Raw genomic sequence first — 18,882 nt, 5'->3', positions numbered from 1 at the left:
GGGCAACTGCACCTGTATTTCTCCTCAGTGGCCCATCAGGCCACGCACTCAGGCTTCCAGTTCCCCAGCTATTGCCTCTCTTGGATGGAGACATGCATCCCTCTCCCTTCTGATGGGTATTTCTGGGCTGCACAGTTCCCTGTCTTCACTGTGTTATTCCCAGCACAGACAGGTTTCCGAAAGGCCACCTGCTCGCTTTCTCCTCAGAGATGGCTAATAGGTGTAATTGCTACAGTTATAAGGTACCACACAGCACTTCCAGTGCAGGTCTCCTTTGTTCTGAAGGTTAAAAGGATTACAGAGAAAACATATTAAAAATAATAAAAAAAACCCTACATGCATGCTAATAAGCTTACCAGAATTCTCCTCAACTTTCTGGCAGGCCCAATCCTTCCTACCTTACCCTAAGGATCGAGCCCTCTGTGAACCAGGCATCCCGTCCATTTGCTGAATCAGAAAGAAGGCCATGAGCCGGATTAAACCAAAGCTATTTAACCAAAACCACTTTCTTTGCCTGTTGGTCCCTGGAGAAATCAATTTGAACTAGTATTTGCCAACCTCTCCAGGGGAACGTCTTCAGAAGGTTGATAATGGAGGAAATACATTAGTATCCCCACCCATGCTACTAGAGAAGGTGCATACAGTATAGTGCTACAATAACACATACACAATTGCATTTTTAATACAACATACTCAAAGGTGTAAATGAGCTTTAACTTAATTCATTAAAGATTATCTTAATTCCAGAAGGTTTGTTTAGGATATTACAGGATATTGCAAGTCTGTCACAATAGTAACACAATAAATTGCAAACAGGTGCTCTACATTCAATCTATCATGTCTTTGGTGGGCCAGCAGTGTACCAAGAAACTGCCCTCTTCCTTATCCAGATAACCCCAGTGAATGCTGCCCTCTACCATCGTAGCTTTCCTAGAAAGATGCAACATTAGTATGTGCTGCATCTTTTCAGAACATTTTGACTGATTATGAATTGCAGAACTAAGTTTTAATAATATAATCCTTTGTCTTAAAGGCAGGCTGATGCATTGGTGGGGATACACCAAACTGATTTGCTAATAAGGGCAACTCTGTATGGCTGGTGTTCAAGTACTATCAGATTCTTAATCTGCTATTATTCAGGGCTATGAAAAAATCCACTGATTTTTATTAGACAGTTAGTAAATGACAAGTTTTCACCAGTTAGAAAAGCATGGGTTAACTACAGACCATAATTATAGCTACAAAACTACCGCCAACCCAGAGAAAAAATCTAATTCACTTGGGTAGAAAAAAGGGTTAAAAATATTTCGAGAAGTCAGAAAGCTTAGATGACTTTGGAAACACCGATCAAAAACAAAGAGACTGGAAGTATAATTAACTCCATTACTGCTCAGTCAAATGAAAACAGCCATGACACCCCTTCTTATTTATGACAGCAGCAAATAGCTCTATTCCCTTGCTGGTTATTGCTGCAGGACAGCATTGGTTCTACAGCAGGTGAAATAGAAACAAGCTGCTAATATTTATGTCACTAGTTCAGGTTATAGGTACAAGATTTATGCAAAAGTTCTATAAAAAAATTTCTAAGTAGCTTTTATGTCTTCATACAGCAATCCTTTCCCAATGGTAAACAAAACGGCTCTCCATTCAATAAGATGTCGTTTTCTGAGCGCTGTTGTGGAGCAATGCCATAGGTAAGGTTATAGCAGTGTTTCCATTCTAAGCCCAGTTTTGGCCACCCTCTGAAACTCACAAATAATGGCATAGGTATCCAAATTCGTACATTCCCTTTAGGGCCAAGAGGGATAGAATTTTTCTACCAAATTTAAACTGAGTGCTGAATAGGAGAAGAGGGGTCCTGAATTATGACAACCTGATCATAGAAGTGTTCACCACTGTTCAAAAAATCTTGGACACTGAAAATAATGCAAATTACAGAAAGCAGGAGAGCACTTTGCTGCTTCTGTAGGCCAAGGTCACTGCACACACCAGGGCAGGAGTGGTGGAAGTGCCCCAAAGGTGTGGGGAGGCCCACAGGCACCTGAACCATGACCCTGCCGCCCAAGGCCCTGCCTCCACACCACCCCTTCCCCTGAGGCCCTACCCTCGTGCCACCCCTTCCTCCGTGGCCCCACTCCCACACTGCCTCTTCCCCCCCAAGACCCTGCCCTGCTTTGCTCCTCTCTACCACCTCCCCACCCCAGTCACTTGCACTTGTGACCAGTGAGTATGGCCATGGCCCCCCGGCCTCCTCTGTTCCAGCGCCCCTCCACCAGAGGCTCCTTGCGGCCCTCCATCTTCCCTCACAATCACCTTGTGGTTGCTCTTCCATCCCATCCCTTATGCCTGTGAGACTCTGTGTCCCAGAAGTGGTGGAATCGCCCTAAAGGTGGGAGGCCATACACACCCAAACCGTGGCCGTGCACCCCCTACACTGTGCTGCCTCCCCCCACCTGAGGCCACACCGCCCCTTCTCCCTGAGCTCCTGCCCTTGCATCACCCATTTCTTCGAGGTCCCACCTTCATTCCACCCATTCCCCCTTCGCCCTCTTCCCCGCAAGGCACGGCCTCCCGTTCTCTCCTGTCTGCCCCCCTCCACCATCACTCACACTTATGGCCAGTAAAAAGTGGGAGGGTGAAGTTAGTACCGATCAAAGCTTTTTATTTTGTATTGACATCTGCTGTTTATCTACAGCACAAGTATAACGTGGGCAGTGGCAGTGCAAGCTTCCCCCATTGCTCCACCATTACACCATAATCCTAGCCTAGAGGAAACCACCTCCATGAGTGAATGTGTATTCTCCATACACAGTCAGGCCTAGATCATTGATGTTACCTCGCAAATTTCCCCTTGGGGTAGACCTGTGTGAAATTTTTCAGCCAAAAACTTTTTTCAACAAAAAATATAGATTTGGCAACACAAAAACATTTCACAAATTCGCATTGGCTTCACCAAATTGTTTCAATAAAAAAAAAACCTAAAACAAATTCAGAAAATGTTTTCTAAATGAAACATTTCAATATTTTGGTTTCAAATGACTTTTTTCACAAATTTATTTTAATGTAATTTCTTTTAAATCAAAAACTTTCTAAAATAGTCAAAATCAAAATGAAATGTTTGAATTGTATTGAAACAAAATGTTTTGTTTAACCCAAAACATTTTTTTAACTTTTTGATTTGCCAAAAAATACAAAAAAAATTCATTTTCAGTTTGACCTAAAATGATTTTTTTCAGACTTGCCAGGAAACCAAAAAAATCTGTTGTTTGCACAGCTCTAATTAATAGTGTTACTTATGCTAATTTCTTTTAGTGATGTGCACACTTGTCCATATGAAACTGGACACCATCTTCTATCATGTAGTACTGTCAACTGGCAATAAGTTTTGTTACCAACTGTGTTTTTTAGAACATTCTTCACTCAGATTCCCCAATCATTTTCAAATCCCTTGCTGCAAATTAAATGGAATAGATGATTGTTTTCAGATATGTGAAGCTTGCAGGTGATATCACATAGACTGGTTAAACATTTACAAAATCACAAAGTTCAACTGACTTCAATAGAGCCAGAACTGTACCCCAGATGCTTACATCTGAGACTGCTAAATTGCATGACGTGTATATTCAAAATCTGAGGGCCAGATCATCAAGTGGTGTAAATTGCAGTAGCTCCACGGAAGTCAATTCACTAGTCTCTGCCGGTCTAAGATGCAGATACTCTACCAGAAAGTCTACAGTGTTTGACAAGAAATGTACTCATGATTTGATTCACCTCAGGAAATATGTGCAGGATTTAATTCACAAAAGTGGAAAAGTTTCCCAGTGTTTACATGTCCTGCTGTAAGGAAGCAAGACTATACAGAAACTACTTTCTGTCCCAAACAACAAGTGAAAGGTGTAACGCAATTGCACTGCCTATTATGACACTTTATTCAATGGGTGAAATTCCCCCCAGTGCAGAGATCCACACAAGACCTTCTAGACCATTCATGTTTGAAGTGGAGCTTAAAGGACTCATAAAGCCTCGTGTAGACCCATCTGTACTGTGATAAATTTCACTGCCTCTTGGCCTGACATATGATTTTGAAACAAACGGTCTATTTTTACTGCTCCTTCATTTAATATTATGTTATTTTACTGTTACTGTATTATGACTATTAGACTTGGTCAGAAAACGAGGGGAATAGTGAAATTGTCTGTTTTTCTGAAGGAAAATTCCATTCTTGTAGGAATTTTGCAACCAGCTCTAGTTATTATTAATTGTTCATATTGGAGTAGTGCCCAAAGGCCCCAGTCAAGACTCAGTTTCGGTTGTCCTGGGTGCACAAACGGAAACAGAATCCCAACGTAAAAAGCTTACCAAAAACCGATGAAGGGTGGGTTCAGTGGATACAGCATACAAGCACAATGCTCACTGTGGTGGTGGGCACACGGCATATTAACGTCGTGGGGGCTTTTTAAGCATATACGTTTATATATTTGTTGTCTTTCCATTACAAACCCTTAGTTTTAGGGGACCTTTTTGTTCGTTTTAGTAGGGAGGAGGCACTTGAGGCTGTAGTACAGCAGAGGAAAGGACTGTTGGACTAAGACAAGGGAAGGGCTGGGGAGGAGGAAATAGTGAAGGAAGGAGGTAGAAAGGGACAGGAGGATGGGGAGAGGAGGGTGAGAAACACAGTGGATAGGGACCATGAAGATGGGCAGCTGATGGGTTGCAGTAGTAGGAGAAGAGCCAGATGAAAGGGGTCCAGCCAATGGCAGGCAGTTAGCGTACATGCATGCCAGCAAACCCATAGCCGGGAGTTGGATAGTGAGAGTGATGCTGGCAGCCTTGATTCTGGCCCCCTTAGGTCCTCAGAGAGATGCCTTTCCTCTACAACAGGAATGGGTATAATGGTGTGTGTTCTGCATGCAGCCCCCGCAGGCAAAATGAGACAGTAGCTCCCCACCCCATGCAGATTATTCCTGCTCTAGGAATAGACTGGCATGAGGGAATGGGCAAATGCCTGAGGCTGCTAATACCTACAGCATAGACAGAAACTAAAGCTGGTTTTGTAAGATGTATATAGGCCCATCTGGGGAGTATGTACTCTGCTTTCGTCACACTCACCAGAATCTGTCACAGAGCCTGACAAAAGAAGATGCTTAAAAATACAGAGTCAAGAAATACAGGGTACATTGGCACAACCTTATTGACTTGAATGGCATCTCAGCCATGTAATCAATAGCAGAATTTGGTCTACAATGTACTGTATTTTTATATATATGTTTACATGTTGCCATACCTGTATTAAGGTACACATGGTGTGATTCTGTATGATACATCAGGAGGGTGGAAATAAAATACTCCAACATATCAGATGACAGGAATGAGAATAAGAGTCATATTAGCTCAGTGATACTGTATATTACCTAAAACAACAGGTACAGTCGGCTTATATAGCTGTACAGTAGCATTATTGACTTGTGTATTACTGCTGCATAAAACTACAGTAGGATATTTTGATCTTATGATAGTATAGCCATTTGGACTCCCTTATTTGTCTTTGGTCCACATTACTGAGATGGTAATTAAAAATCAGATAAACTGTACAAAGCAAATCTGAGATTTAGTACATTTGAAGGGGGTATGTGTGTATACAGAAATTGTTTTAAAAAACCCATCAAACTCTATTTCTAATCTGAGACCTCATATGCTAAGTTTCAGGGAGTGATTTTTTTGAAGACCCCAAAAACTGGGATTTCATGGAGACACTATAATTTACAATACTTCTGCAGTTTTCAATTATTCAGATGCGTATAGCCCAACAAATTGAATAATGAATAGAGTAATGAACTAAATCCTGACAAGATGATAACAGAAAATACTATGAGTAGTCAATACACAGAAAGATCCCTGAAAGAAATAAACTTGTTTGAAGGACACACTTTCTCTTCCAAGTCAAAGCACTTGCAGCAGGATAATCTATGTAGGAGTTGCAACTAACAAATAACTGTTAAAGGCATAAACCTGTAGAACAATATATTTCTGGTCACCAAACAGTGAATCATAATCACAAATAGGCCGGTTATATTTTCTTAGAATATAGGTTATGTATTTCATTATTGCTTCCCCCCCCCCTCTTTAATGCCATAGAGAGAGAAAAAGAATGGCCATATAAATTCTTAAACACTTTAACTTCAGGCTTAGCCTTGGAGGTGTGATGATATTCCACAGATGCTAAAGCACACAGGTCTTAACAGTATTTAATGCATTTGCATCAACACTGCAAGCCAGAAACATAAATAATAAAAATGATAAACACACCATTCAAAACCTGTGATAGGTAATTCATGTTTGTATCTCCGAGCTAACACTTTAAAGGAACAGTGTCTGCAGTCAGCAAAACACATATTGAAAAATACATTTTAGCAGTGCTCTGTGCCAGCAAGGAAAAAAATAGATAAAGGTACATTTTATAAAGCAATGCTGAGATTTTGATGAGAGATGGACCATTGATTCAGGCACTGATGTTTTTCTTCTCTCCCGTCCCCCCGCCCCTCCCAAGAAAAACCTGAACCTTCATTGAAATCTCAAAATGATCCTTTTGTGGAAGTTTGAAGAAAGTTTGGTTAGCTTTCAGAAAAATAAAATTCTCAGTTTCATTGGAACAAATCTGAAGCCAAATCCTGGATCTGAACTCCCACCAATTTGTGATGAGTTTACTTCTGAATCTATTTTCATGCTGGAGTCCGAACAAAGTCATCCAAAAAGCCGCAAACAATGGAAAAATACAGAGTGGATCTGCAGCTGGGAACTTTGTGGCTCAGGACCATTGTCATGTACTTTTGCACTTTCTGCTTCCCGCCAGCAAAGGTTCACAAGCTGTCTTCATGTGATTTCCCAGACAATTTTGCAGATTCCAGGTGTTTGCCTACCCAGATTTTAGATGTTTATTCAGAGTGAACGTCTGGGTCTTGTGAGCTTTACCCATCCCTAACTAGGATAAACATTTAGGTCCAGATATATATAGGTCCACTGATTTACCACTGAAAAGAACAATTTGATTTTGAATATCATACTTCATTTCAGGAGGCTCTGATGACAAAAACTAAAAAAAATTAGTTGGTTTTGAAATTTCTACTTCTAGTAAAATAACATTAATAGTACTTTAAGTTAAAACCCATTTTAGCTCTTGTTTTATCATAGGTAACTGTTATCTTACTAGATGCAAATATATATATTTGTATATATCCAAGAGCAGTGTGGGATGTGATGGCTGGCAACTGACTGTTATGTTTCATTTGCTGCTTTATCTTTTTCTTCAGAAAGTCCTTTTCCAGCAGATAGGACACTGTTCCCTTTCTGTGACTTTTTTTTTTAGCATTAATTCATTCAGCTGGAGTGGAGTGACATTGCTTAACAAATCTAATATTTATTATTAAGATGATGATTTAGCAGTAAGAATGCAGTGATTCGTGTTTACAGCTAATGTTTTACAGCTTTAAGCATAGTTTTCTAGTCAGAATTATGATCTGCTGCTCAGTTCCTTCACCCTAATGCCTATGAACCCATAAAGTGCATAATAAGGTACTACTCAGTGAGTAACAGTAGCAAGATTTGGTTCTCAATTAAAAGCACAACTTTTGAAAAATGTAAAATAAATTAATCCTGCCTTCCTTAGGCTGCCATTGAAGGCAGTAGGAATTCTCTCTGACTAAGGATGTAGGGATTTGGCCCATTGCTAGCAATTATTTTCATAAATCCAATTCATACAAAGGGTTCGATTAAGACTTTATGCACCCCCTGTGTGAGGAGTGAATACAGCTACGTTGCCCCCAAAATGGCCAAGAGAGGAACTGAAGCAGTGCTGGCAGAAGTGCAGCACAGGCCAGAAGCTGGTCCTGCAGTGGAAATTTAGTCCTGTAAAGAAACAAGGTAAAGTGCTTGCTGAGAATGACTTGCACCTGGGATTCCTTTTTACCTCATTCGAAGATGTCTAAAGCTCCTCAATGTGTGACTGACCAAAGAGGTCCAAGTTCTTCAACAGTGTTTCACCAGCATAACTTGAGACCGTAGAAGATTGCCCATTAACTTCAACAGGTGTTTGGAGGGCACAGCCAATGGCAGAATGAGGCAAGTGAGATGGAGGCTGACCCAGAGCCTATTGAAGTCAATGGGATTCTTTTTATTTGGAACAGGCCCATAGCTTTTTGGCCAGGAATTCATGTGGCAGGATTGTAAAGGTTAAGAAAAGCTTGCGAGAGATTGTAAAGGAATGTTTTAGTGTAACTTTTGTTAAAAGAAAAATAGCTTTGAAATATATATATATACATAATGTACAGCAATTGTTCAGACTTTTAAAAAAATGTGTTCTTCAATTTATAGGTTTTCTTTAATATTCCCTTCAAGGATGTTTGGACTAGACTACCTTTTTCCTCTGGGAGCTCTGACTAGGAAAAAGGCATTGCTATTTTTTCCTTGGCTGTTTTAGAATGCTCATCTTTTTTAGTCTGGTATCTTTTTCAGAAATGCATTTCTTTTCTGAAAAATAAGGCTGTTATCAGCTGGTGTTGAAGAGCCTTTGGCTAGGCTGTTGTCAGCACCTGTCGGATCAGTGTCCTATGTTGTTTTGGTTTGTATTCACTGGTATGATGATTTTTGGTTACAGATGAGTCAAAGTTTCAATGGTTATTTAAGCCCCATTTTCTTTCTGTTCCTGAGTTAATGAGTTGTGTAGAAATATTAGCTTCCTGGAAAAAGGTTACTTAGGTGATTTGGGGATGGGGGAAAGTGCACAGGGGTTTTTGCATTTGCTGAATTTTTCCTTCAGAGTAAATTATTTTGTATTCCCTTTTGCCTAAAAGGCTTTGTGGCTTGATGCAGTCTTACTCAGGCAAAACACCCGGTAAATTCTAGATAAGAACACTTACAGGCAAATCACTTATCTCTATATATCAGTTTACTCATCTCTAAAATAGGGATAATATATACCTTCCTCACAGGTGTGCTATGAATCTTAGATAATTGATGTTCCTAAAGCGTAGTGGGATCCTCAGAGGAAAGGTTCTATATACTGTCATGGTATGGCAGATGCAATTAGCTTCATTCAGTGGATTTCTGTCATGTGGGCTCATAAGGTACCCTCAGGTTTTCTTCATATTAGTACTTTCTTCTGCTGGAAGTTTAGGATGTGTATCCCATGGCAGCAGTGGGCTTTTACTTCAAGGGTGCTAGCCTCCACACTCTGAACAGGGAATTTATATAAGCAGTTCCTACAGATCCGATGTGGATTACCTGTGTAAATCCCCTGCACAATGTGGGATGAATCTTTAATTTACACCTTTGTCTTTTAAAATCAGATCTGATTCTGTGATGAAGCTCAAAAGAGAAGCTTCCTTCCGCAACTTTTGTCCTAATTAGCAGTTATGCCTGTCTTAAGCCAACCAGACAGAAATGAACCTCCCTGCCGGTCAGCTTTGGCTGCTGTCTTTGCAAAGTCCGACTGCCTACCATGTTGCCTACTTAAAATTAAATGCCTGCTATCCCAGCAGTTTCAGATAGACACACTATTGTTCTTCACATCCAGTCCCAAACAGCTGTGTACTGGAGCTCTGTACTGTTAAACGGATGCCGCATTTCACCCCCAGTAGAGGTGAAAGGATTCCTCTGCCTATTTAACTCTCAAATGCTGCAAAGTGTATTGGATCCTTCGGGATGAAAAGCACGATGTAAATGTCAGAGATTATTTAAAATGCCTTTCAATGGGTTGGTTTTTTTATATTTCCATGAAGAGCAGCAGAAACATGGTGAGTACACACAGATGGGGCAAGTTTTAAATTGGGATGATTCCTTTCTGAACCAGGATAACCAGGGATGTGATGGAGGGAGTCGCAAGGGAATTTGGATGGGTTTGCCCCCTTTGACGGAGCTCAGCCCAACTCTGGATACTGATAAATCATCCCTGTCAGAGATGACTTTTATCCCAAGGGCTCATAAAAATATTCTGAAGCGGCTTTTTAATTTTAATCTGTGGAGCAAATCAGATAATACCAAGTGGCAGCAGTTTTAAAAAATATTTCAGAGGGAGAGGATTTCTCCTCCACACATACACTCTCACTACCAGTCCTCCTCACCTGGGCCCACTCCCTGAAGTGACAAATATCACCCACTGAATTACAGTATCAATAAACAATATATTTTTCAGGAATGCAGTATAAATATTTCAAGCAAAGTGCACTTAATATAAATTTGTTTGCCAAAGGGTGTTGTCTCTTGGGGATAGTTAAAAGAAAACTTTTTTCTTTACATAGGAACAATAATTAAGGCTCTGAGCTTTCAAAGAGAGATTCATCAGAATGGATGCTTACTCCTGCGTGAGGTCCTGGTGGGATTCTGCATGGCAGTAAGGGTTCAAGAGAGCAGATCACTTTGCAGGATCAGGATTTAATAGATTTCCAGGCCCTCTCTTCTCTATGTGGGTGAAATTCACCCTTATACACAGGGTTAGCACCAGGCCTGTGTACCAATTAAGGTCCTAGGCTTTATTGGGAGGTAAGTGACAGAAAGACCTGGTGCTGACTTCTGCACAGGGATGAATTTCGCCCTGTGAGCACCACACACCTGGGTACATATGGTATATCACAAGCTAAATGAGAATGTTCTTGTGGGAGCCACTTGCTTGAATATTGTCAGCACATCACTGGTAAAATCAGCAATGAAAAGTAAATATACAAACCATGATTAACTATATTATAGCTCAATAACAAAACTTCTGAATACAGAAATAGCGTGGTCATTTAAAAGGGCAATACTAATTATAAACGTTGCATTACCAGTTATAATTTTCCCAGGTGAATTTTTCCAGTAATTGCTGAAATTATAAATGCCAAAAATGCTTTATAAAAGCTTTGATTCTTATATGGGATGATATCTTAAGAGTGCCCTCCAATCACACTGTATCATGCTTAATGCTTAACTTTTTAAGGAGTTGATTACTAAATCTGTAAATTAGGGCAGGACCAAATATTAAAACGTGATCAGGATTTTTAAATTGGAAGTTCAGAATAGGACTGACAAATCTAGATACAATTCTATGACTTCAAACCTGATTTATAAAGCAGTAATTTCTATCTAAAGGGCAAACAAGGAATCGATCATTGGAAACTTTTATCTGTTGACATGATTTGCTGAATGGAGAGATCATTGGTGAAAATCCATTGTTGAATGGATGCACCTATTTTAGACTATGTGAGTCCATGTCCTGACTTAATCCCTGATTCAGTTTAACTCTTAAACACATGTGTAACTTTAGGCATGTGCATAGTCCCATTGAAGTCAGTGAGAGTTACATGCTGCATAAGTGTTTAGCTGGATTGGGGCCTTACAAAGCACTTGGATACCTTCACAAAACCATACAGCATATTTCCAAAACTTTAGGCATGGTTTTAATATAGATAAGCATCCATATACCACTGTGTAACCTGAAAAATCCCCTATGGTGAATGCATGTCCACTCCAACAGTAGACAGTCTGAGATTCACTGTATTATGCACCTGTATATTTCAGAGTAGAAATAAGTTTTTATTGGTAGGTTTTATATTTCAAAACGCAGACAAGATATGCAGGAGGATTCCAACATTTAGAAATGCAGCTTTATAAAATAACAATACCTTATGCTTAACATAGTCCCTCTCATTTATGGATCTCATTATAATCATTTATTTGTACTACAGTATCACCTAGATGCCCAACCTGGCATGAGGGTGCCACTGTATTACACACCATATACTGTGCATAGTCACTGTGCTGTGCTTATGCACAGTAAGACAGTCCCCCTGCAAAGAGCTTACAGTCTAAATAGGGAAGACAGAGGAACGATGGGAGGGGAAATGGAGGCACAGAGAGATTAACTGATTTATCCAAGGTCACACAGCAGGTCAGTGACAGGGTTTAGAGCCTAGGTCTCCCGATTCCCACTCCAGTGACCTATCCATTGGACCATACTGCCACAAAAGGTCAGCTTCCTTACATGGTGAAATTTCTCAGCCAAAACTTTTTTGTGTGTGTGTGAAAAATGCAGATTTGGTGACAACAAACATTTGGCGAATTTGTGTCGGTGCTAAAATCCCCTCAATCTCTCAAAAAAAAAACAACCTCCAAAACAGTCAGAGTGCTTCATTTTCTAGATAAAACATTCCAGTTTCTTGGTTTGAAATTTCAATGTTTCCTTCGATTTGTTTAACATAAAAATGTAAAACAATGCTCAAAATCAAAATGAAGCATTTCATTTTGGGGTGAACGAAACATTTTGTTCAGTCCAGAACAATGATTTTTGACTTTTCAATTTCCTGAACATTTGTTTTTTTAATTCATTTTTGGTTCAACCCGAAATGATTTGTTTCTTTTAATTGCAAGCAAACTAAGAACTACCCCGTTATTCACACACAGCTCCATTCCCCACATTTTGGATCTCAGCATAAGGGAGGAAGGAAGAACTACACGTCTGGCACTCCCCTCCCTGGGCACCCCACCAATATTCTGGCCAGCTGAGCTGGCATGAGGAAAGTCATCTGTGCCTGGCAAAAGACTGTAGCAGATTACTTCTCCGGGGAGCAGGGAACGAATGGTGACTCTTTGAGCTTATCATGGGGTGGTGCAGCTACACAAGCCACTGAGCAATGGTTTAATTTGGCCCAAAGTAATTTACAGATATTAATGAATTAAGTTTCACAACAGTCCTCTGAGTTAGGTAAATATTATTATGGCCATTATACAGATGAGTACACATAAGCACAGACTTGTTATGGGCCAGGTCTTGTGGGAGCTTAGGTTGCTCAGCACTTTCCAGGGTATACTCAGCAGGTTTCAGGATTGGAGCTGTAGCGATTTATCAAAAGTCACAGTCAGTCAGCAGCAGAACTTGGAACAGTACCACGGAGTTCTGAGTCTCTGTCACCTGCCCTCCCAAATCAAATGTGTGTGCTGTCAACAGAAAAGCATAATGTTTCTCACTAAATACGGTTTATAAATGATGCCTGGTAATGCTGCTTTAGTTTTTGGCTAATTAGAATCAGTTTAAAACAAAAACAAAAACAAAACAACTCACAGTTTATCTGATGTGATTTTAGATGCAACACTTCTGTGTTCTATAGTCTGAGCTCAGTTATACTGAATACACTTGTTACTGCATCTCTCTTTGGAAAAACATTGCAACAAATAAAATTTCCTTTTTGGAGGACTAAAAATGACTTTCCTATATTTTCTAACACTGTCCCAGGCCTGGGAACAACAGGCACCAGGCTTTTCAATATTAGTTTTCTCTTTACTAACATGCTGTCACTGTATTCACTTATCCAATACAAGGCCCTGATCCTGCAGTGGGATCCATGCACAGACAGACCATTGTGACCTACATGGAGGCTCTTCGACTTGAACTGGGAAAGGCCTCATTTGACTTCAGTGGGTACCTCCACACAGCATTTTGGAGTGAGCCTTGCAGCCTGGGTCAACTTTGGCTTGTGGGGCTCATGCTAGTGCTCTGAAAATAGCTACATAGACAGTACTTTGAAGTTGCAGCTCGGGCTGGAGCTCAGGCTCTGAAGCCTGGGGATGAAGATGGTTTCAGAGCTTGGTCTGGAGCCCAGCTAAGCCAAGTCTGTCAACCCAGGCTGAGAGGCTCACTCTGAAATGCTGTATAGACATACACAATGGGACTCTGCATGGGCATAAGTGTCTATTCACATGGATCTCATAGAAGATCACGGCCTAAGATTGATAAATACGCAGCAGCATGCACACAGTGCATGCTAGCCATGCTTAGAATACACACACAAACCCTTTGTTTTTGAATAGTAAAGTAAACAAGAAAAGGGGGAAAGAGCAGGAAAATCTTATCTCGGATCATTCATGTAAACCAAGTCCTTTGCACATTATAGAAAATTAGTAGCTTTTTAGAAAGGGCTTTTAATTGCTTAATCTAAGTAATGTGGACAATGGCATACGTGTTTTATTTTAGGGTCTATCTAGCCCACTCAGAAAATGTAATGGACCTAATTTTCATTTAGCATAGGTCTATGCAGTTCCTAAAACATCTAAATGGCTATTAATTTAATCAGGTAATTTAACTATAGCTCTAGAAAAGGCCACCAGCTAGTTGTCACGCAATGATTATGAGGATGACATTTCTATCCCATGATGCCAGAGGCAGACTTTGATACATCATTTTCTTTTTGAAGGTTAAACTCAGATAACCTGCCTTTGGCATTTAATTAGCTACATATTAAACACTCTTTTAATAATAAAATGATTAAAAATTTTATTGCTTCTCAAATGAGGCCCTTTTAGATAGATTTAATGACTTGGTTAGAGCACTGTAGTTTGTGAACCAAACCTTAGTTAGACCAGTATGTAGTATAATGATATGCTTTACAGCTTGCAAAATCTGTATTTTATTCAAATGACGGCCATAATCATTTTGGATAAAACTTATAATGCTTTCATCTGTATTTTTAAGTCTAACTGTTAAATGTCATTGAAAAGTAACTGAGAACCTATTGATTTCAGGATTTTCAAAAATGATCAAATTCAAGCCTAATAACATGAAAATGCTGTAGGATTAATGTACTATATTTTATACACTAATTGTTTACCCTTTTAAAAAGTCATTTTTCACAGTCCAGTACCTGTAACAATCCCATTTGTCTAGCAACGATGAAACGTGTGAAGTGGCTGACAATCTTGGCTCTTTATTTGGTATAAAAATATTAGCACTTTAATGAAAACTGACACAAAAAAGACAATATTTTTCCCATGCCTGCATTATAATAACTGTGTAATGGCTGCAAAACAGCTGTAAAGACAAAATGGCAATAACTGTATGGGTCATGCTGACAAATTCACTGCCAGTTCACATTGATGTGAGTGCCAGGCATTTCTGGAAAAATATCATAGAATTTCTCTGGATGTTTTAAGCCAAACGATTACCTACATATTCTCTAAATATTATAATAATTATTAAAAACTCAGCTGCTGGTAGACAAAAACCTGTGTCATAAAAAACAAACAGATAGACAAAAATAAGCAGCAAAAACAACCCACCACCTCTACAACTGGCACTAATGTGAATCCTTGTAGGCAAACTTAGCAGAGAGGCCAAGTATAGGGACTAACTTACATCCTTACCCCCTCCCTTGGGAAGAAGGCCATTAGCAGATCAGTTGGGAAAAGAGGACTTCATTTTCCAAAATTGTCAATCTAGCATCTTTTATGAGTACATCAGTTGAAAAAGGGAAATAAATAAATCAATTAATTGAACTACCTCCTAAAATGTATTGGTTCCCCCCTGCTCCAGTTCTTTGAATAAATCTTAACATGAACCACGCTAAGGAGGAAAGACTTTTGTCTATATGCAATCAACCCCAATGACAACAAATTAATAAGATATAACCTTCTAAACCACACTTTTCACTACAGACATCTGGGCTAGATTTTCTTCCTGTGCCAAGATCCATTTGGTGCAAGAGAAAGGGGAGGCCATCAAGAAGTTGGTTATGGCCCCCTAATTATCAAGCTGCATTGTTCCCAGCCCTAAGGTAAATTAGAGCAGCCTAGAAGCTGTTCCCAATTACCCCCCAGCTATGGTCCCAGCTCAGAAATATCCCTCCTCATCTTTGTTATGCCCACTGTGCCAAGGTGGGGTGAAGAGGGACATTGGGCATAGGAGGCAGTTCCATCAGTTTTAAAGCAGATAATAATTCTCTCCATCAGAGCAATTATCAACTTGCAATCTGTGATGCAGATTGTGTCCCCTTTGCACAGCTCAGCCAGTGAGAAGGGGACAGAACTGGAGATGGGAATCTGGCCCGGGGATCTTTATGGATGTTTTTTTTAATGAAAACCATCATCTCTACCAAAACATTCTGCATAAAACAAGGGAGGACTTCACAGATTGACAGCTTGTGTTACCTTTAAACCCTTTTGAAGCACTGAGCATCCACAAATCCCACTGTGGGTGCACCCACAAATTCCACTGCAATCAAATGCTCAGCACCTTTGCAAATCTGGCTTTTTATAGATGCTAGAAAGAGACACACAATGATGCTATTATGTGAAATATACACAGGGTTCTTCCCATCACAGACAACCACCCCGGATTTATCTTGCTGCATTTCAGATTGTAAATCTCATGTTTGGAACTAGAAACCACATGTCAAAAAGTCAGGGAAGGTGCGGGGGTCGCTGATGGGACAAAAAGCTTTCATTTCTAAATGGCTAATTTAAATCTAGTCCAGGGCAGTAGTGCCCAAAGTGTTGATCACCTGATGAATCTTTAGCAGGCTACATGAAATGAGTTTGGTTCTGTTCCTAGCAGAGAAGTGTCAACATCACAACAGAGCACAGCCACAATTAACTCAAGTGGCAATCTGCGTGACATTCCCAGGTGAGAGACCAAAAGCCATGCTTCATTGCGCTGCACCTTGTGCAGTTATCTATGCCAGCACAAAGGGAGTGTAAAGTGGATGTAAAATGGGTGTATTCCGAGTTGGTAGAGTTTTACACTGACTTTGCACTGGTGTAAATGGCTGCAGCCTTCCAGGCAACCGAAAATCAGGCCCCAAGAACTGCAAAGATGTGGAGACTGAGATGCCCTCTCACACCTAGAGATGGTGCCTTCCAGCGAGAGCTGTGGCACATAGGTGGGGAAGCCTGCATTGTAGAGTCGCCCCAATACTTTTCCTAATGGGCGGAAAAACAAACTTCATTCCTCAGGGCTGTCCATTGACAAGCACTGAAGTCACACATGAACTCAACATTTTAAAAAACATACATACCAGAGAGAGAGAGAGAGAGAGAGATTAAGTGTCAGGGAATGAGAAAGAGCGAGCGTATCAGGGAATTTCACAGACATGAGAGCTACCAATAATTCATTATTCCAAATAGTTACAGCCTCCTTGGTATCCCGTCAATGTGACTTTCCTCACAGTACAATGGACTCCATCTTTAAAACATGCCTTATCACCTGCTCAGCCTTTCTCATTCCTGGGAACGCTGAACTCTTCCTTCCAGGCTGTACAATTCTGCAAACTGTTTTTCTGCTCTTAATGTAACAATAAAGTGAGCCGCAAATCTCTCATGAAATCCCAGTGCAAACTCCCTACATCTGTGATGTGTGAGAGTGCCTACCATCTGCAGAAATGCTTAGGCATAGACAGCTTTTAGATACTCGTTTTCCTTTGTGAGTGGTGACTATAACTTCTGTTGTGTTACACTTTTATGTCCAACTATTCAGAGAAACCTGTTCTATGCAAATCAGGAATTGCCCTCCATGTGGTTTGGTTTTAGTGCTAGGCATGTCAGCAGGGGACTGCATATTCTTTTCTGGGGATGCTGAATCATATTTCTGAGGCCCAGTTTTTGGCAGGTGCTGTTCATAAGTGGGCAGCAGGGGAAGCCTGGGAAGAAATTATCTGCTTTCCCCTCAAAATCATGGGCAAGGCACTCCGCAGCAGTAGGAACCATAACGAGGGCTCTGCAGAGGTGACTGTGGGGCATGAGGTCAGGGTGCATGGTATGCATGCTTACATACCTATGCACACTGCCCTGATAGCAGATTTTGTGCACAGTCCTACATATAAATTATTCTTGGTTCTGTAAGAAAAATCTGCGTAGGTGACTGTGCAGGAAGCATCACCAACCAGTATCTAATCGCTTCACCACTCTGTGCCTCTGTTTTTCCCTCCCACCCTTTGTCTGCGTTGTCTGTTTAACTGGTAAGCTACGGGGGGAAGGGACTGTGCAGTGCTTAGCACAGCGGGGCCCTGATATCATAGGAGGCCTCACTGCACTACTGTCATGCAAACACTAAACCCATTTCTAAAGAACCACACGCATTAAGGCTGCTTTTGCAGTGTCCAGTTAAACCCATTTGCTCAGTCATTTTAGGCAAATTTAACATGTGGTCCATGGCATGCAACCCCGTTATGTTTAGTTTGGTTCTGGATTCTGATTTATACTTTACACCAGCGATTCTCAAACTTTAGCAACCCGAGGCTCCCCATTTTGATTTAAAATTTTTCACAGACCCCCAAGTGGGCTTCTAATTTTCCCTGGGGGTGCTCAACCCCTGCCCAACCCCAGGTCCCACCCCACCCCTTCCCCAAAGCCCCACATCTCCCCCCCACACTCCACCTCTGCTACTCCTCTTCCCCGCCTCTTTCCACCTCCTTCCCTGAGCGTGCCCAGTTCCCGCACCTCCCCTTCCCTCCCAGCGCCTCCTGCACACTGCTGAACAGCTGTTTCGCGGCATGTAGGAGGCACTGGGAGGGAGGGGGAGGAGTTGATCAGCTGGGGCTGGTGGCCCCAGACATGACTTATGGACCCCCTGGAATACCCTTGTGGACTCCCAGGAGTCTGCAGACCCCAGTTTGAGAACTGCTGCTTTATATCAATGAAACAGTGTTTACCAAAGAAATGCCATAAAACATAGACGGTTGAAATATTAAATGGCATGAAAATCTGGACAAAAATATCTAAGGATGTTTTGAAAATGTATGGGATGATTTTATGGGGAGGGTGAGCTAAGGAGAGGAAAGGGCCCAGGTAGCTTGCTGCTATTTGCACTCGCTGAATGCTAGGGAAGGGGCTGACTAGCATGTCTGGTGCTCCATAATCCAAATGCAGCAACCGTCCGAGCCCGTCACCATTTTGTGCCTGCTTCTAGCGTTCAGCAGCATAAAGTAATTGCAGCAGAAAGAGAGTATGCTCCCTCCATACGTCTTAAAGCATTCTCTCTGCATCTGCCCTAGGCTAACAAAATGCCTGACACCAACTCGGCTCCGCTGTCGCAGCTCTGCATTTCCCCCTCTCCCCCCCCCCCCCCGACAAAATGCAATGCTCCGTTTA

The 18,882-nt window shown here is 41.0% G+C and overlaps 1 long non-coding RNA gene across 4 annotated transcripts in view; it reads right to left on the bottom strand.

Moving 5' to 3' along the window:
* The window catches only part of LOC120402356, a 75,061-nt gene that overhangs the window by 16,191 nt on the left and 39,988 nt on the right, over positions 1 to 18,882 (bottom strand). For 2 of the 4 annotated variants that reach the window (XR_005597161.1, XR_005597163.1), the window contains exon 4: positions 11,871 to 12,963. The exons of the other annotated variants lie outside the window; for them this stretch is intronic. This is a non-coding gene — a long non-coding RNA (uncharacterized LOC120402356). Of the gene's footprint in view, positions 1 to 11,870; positions 12,964 to 18,882 lie in introns of those variants that run through there. 4 annotated transcript variants of the gene reach the window in all.

Source organism: Mauremys reevesii, linkage group 3, assembly GCF_016161935.1.
Source record: "Mauremys reevesii isolate NIE-2019 linkage group 3, ASM1616193v1, whole genome shotgun sequence".
Classification (NCBI taxonomy): Eukaryota; Metazoa; Chordata; order Testudines; family Geoemydidae; genus Mauremys; species Mauremys reevesii.
This window is presented reverse-complemented; position numbering and strand designations above follow the sequence as displayed.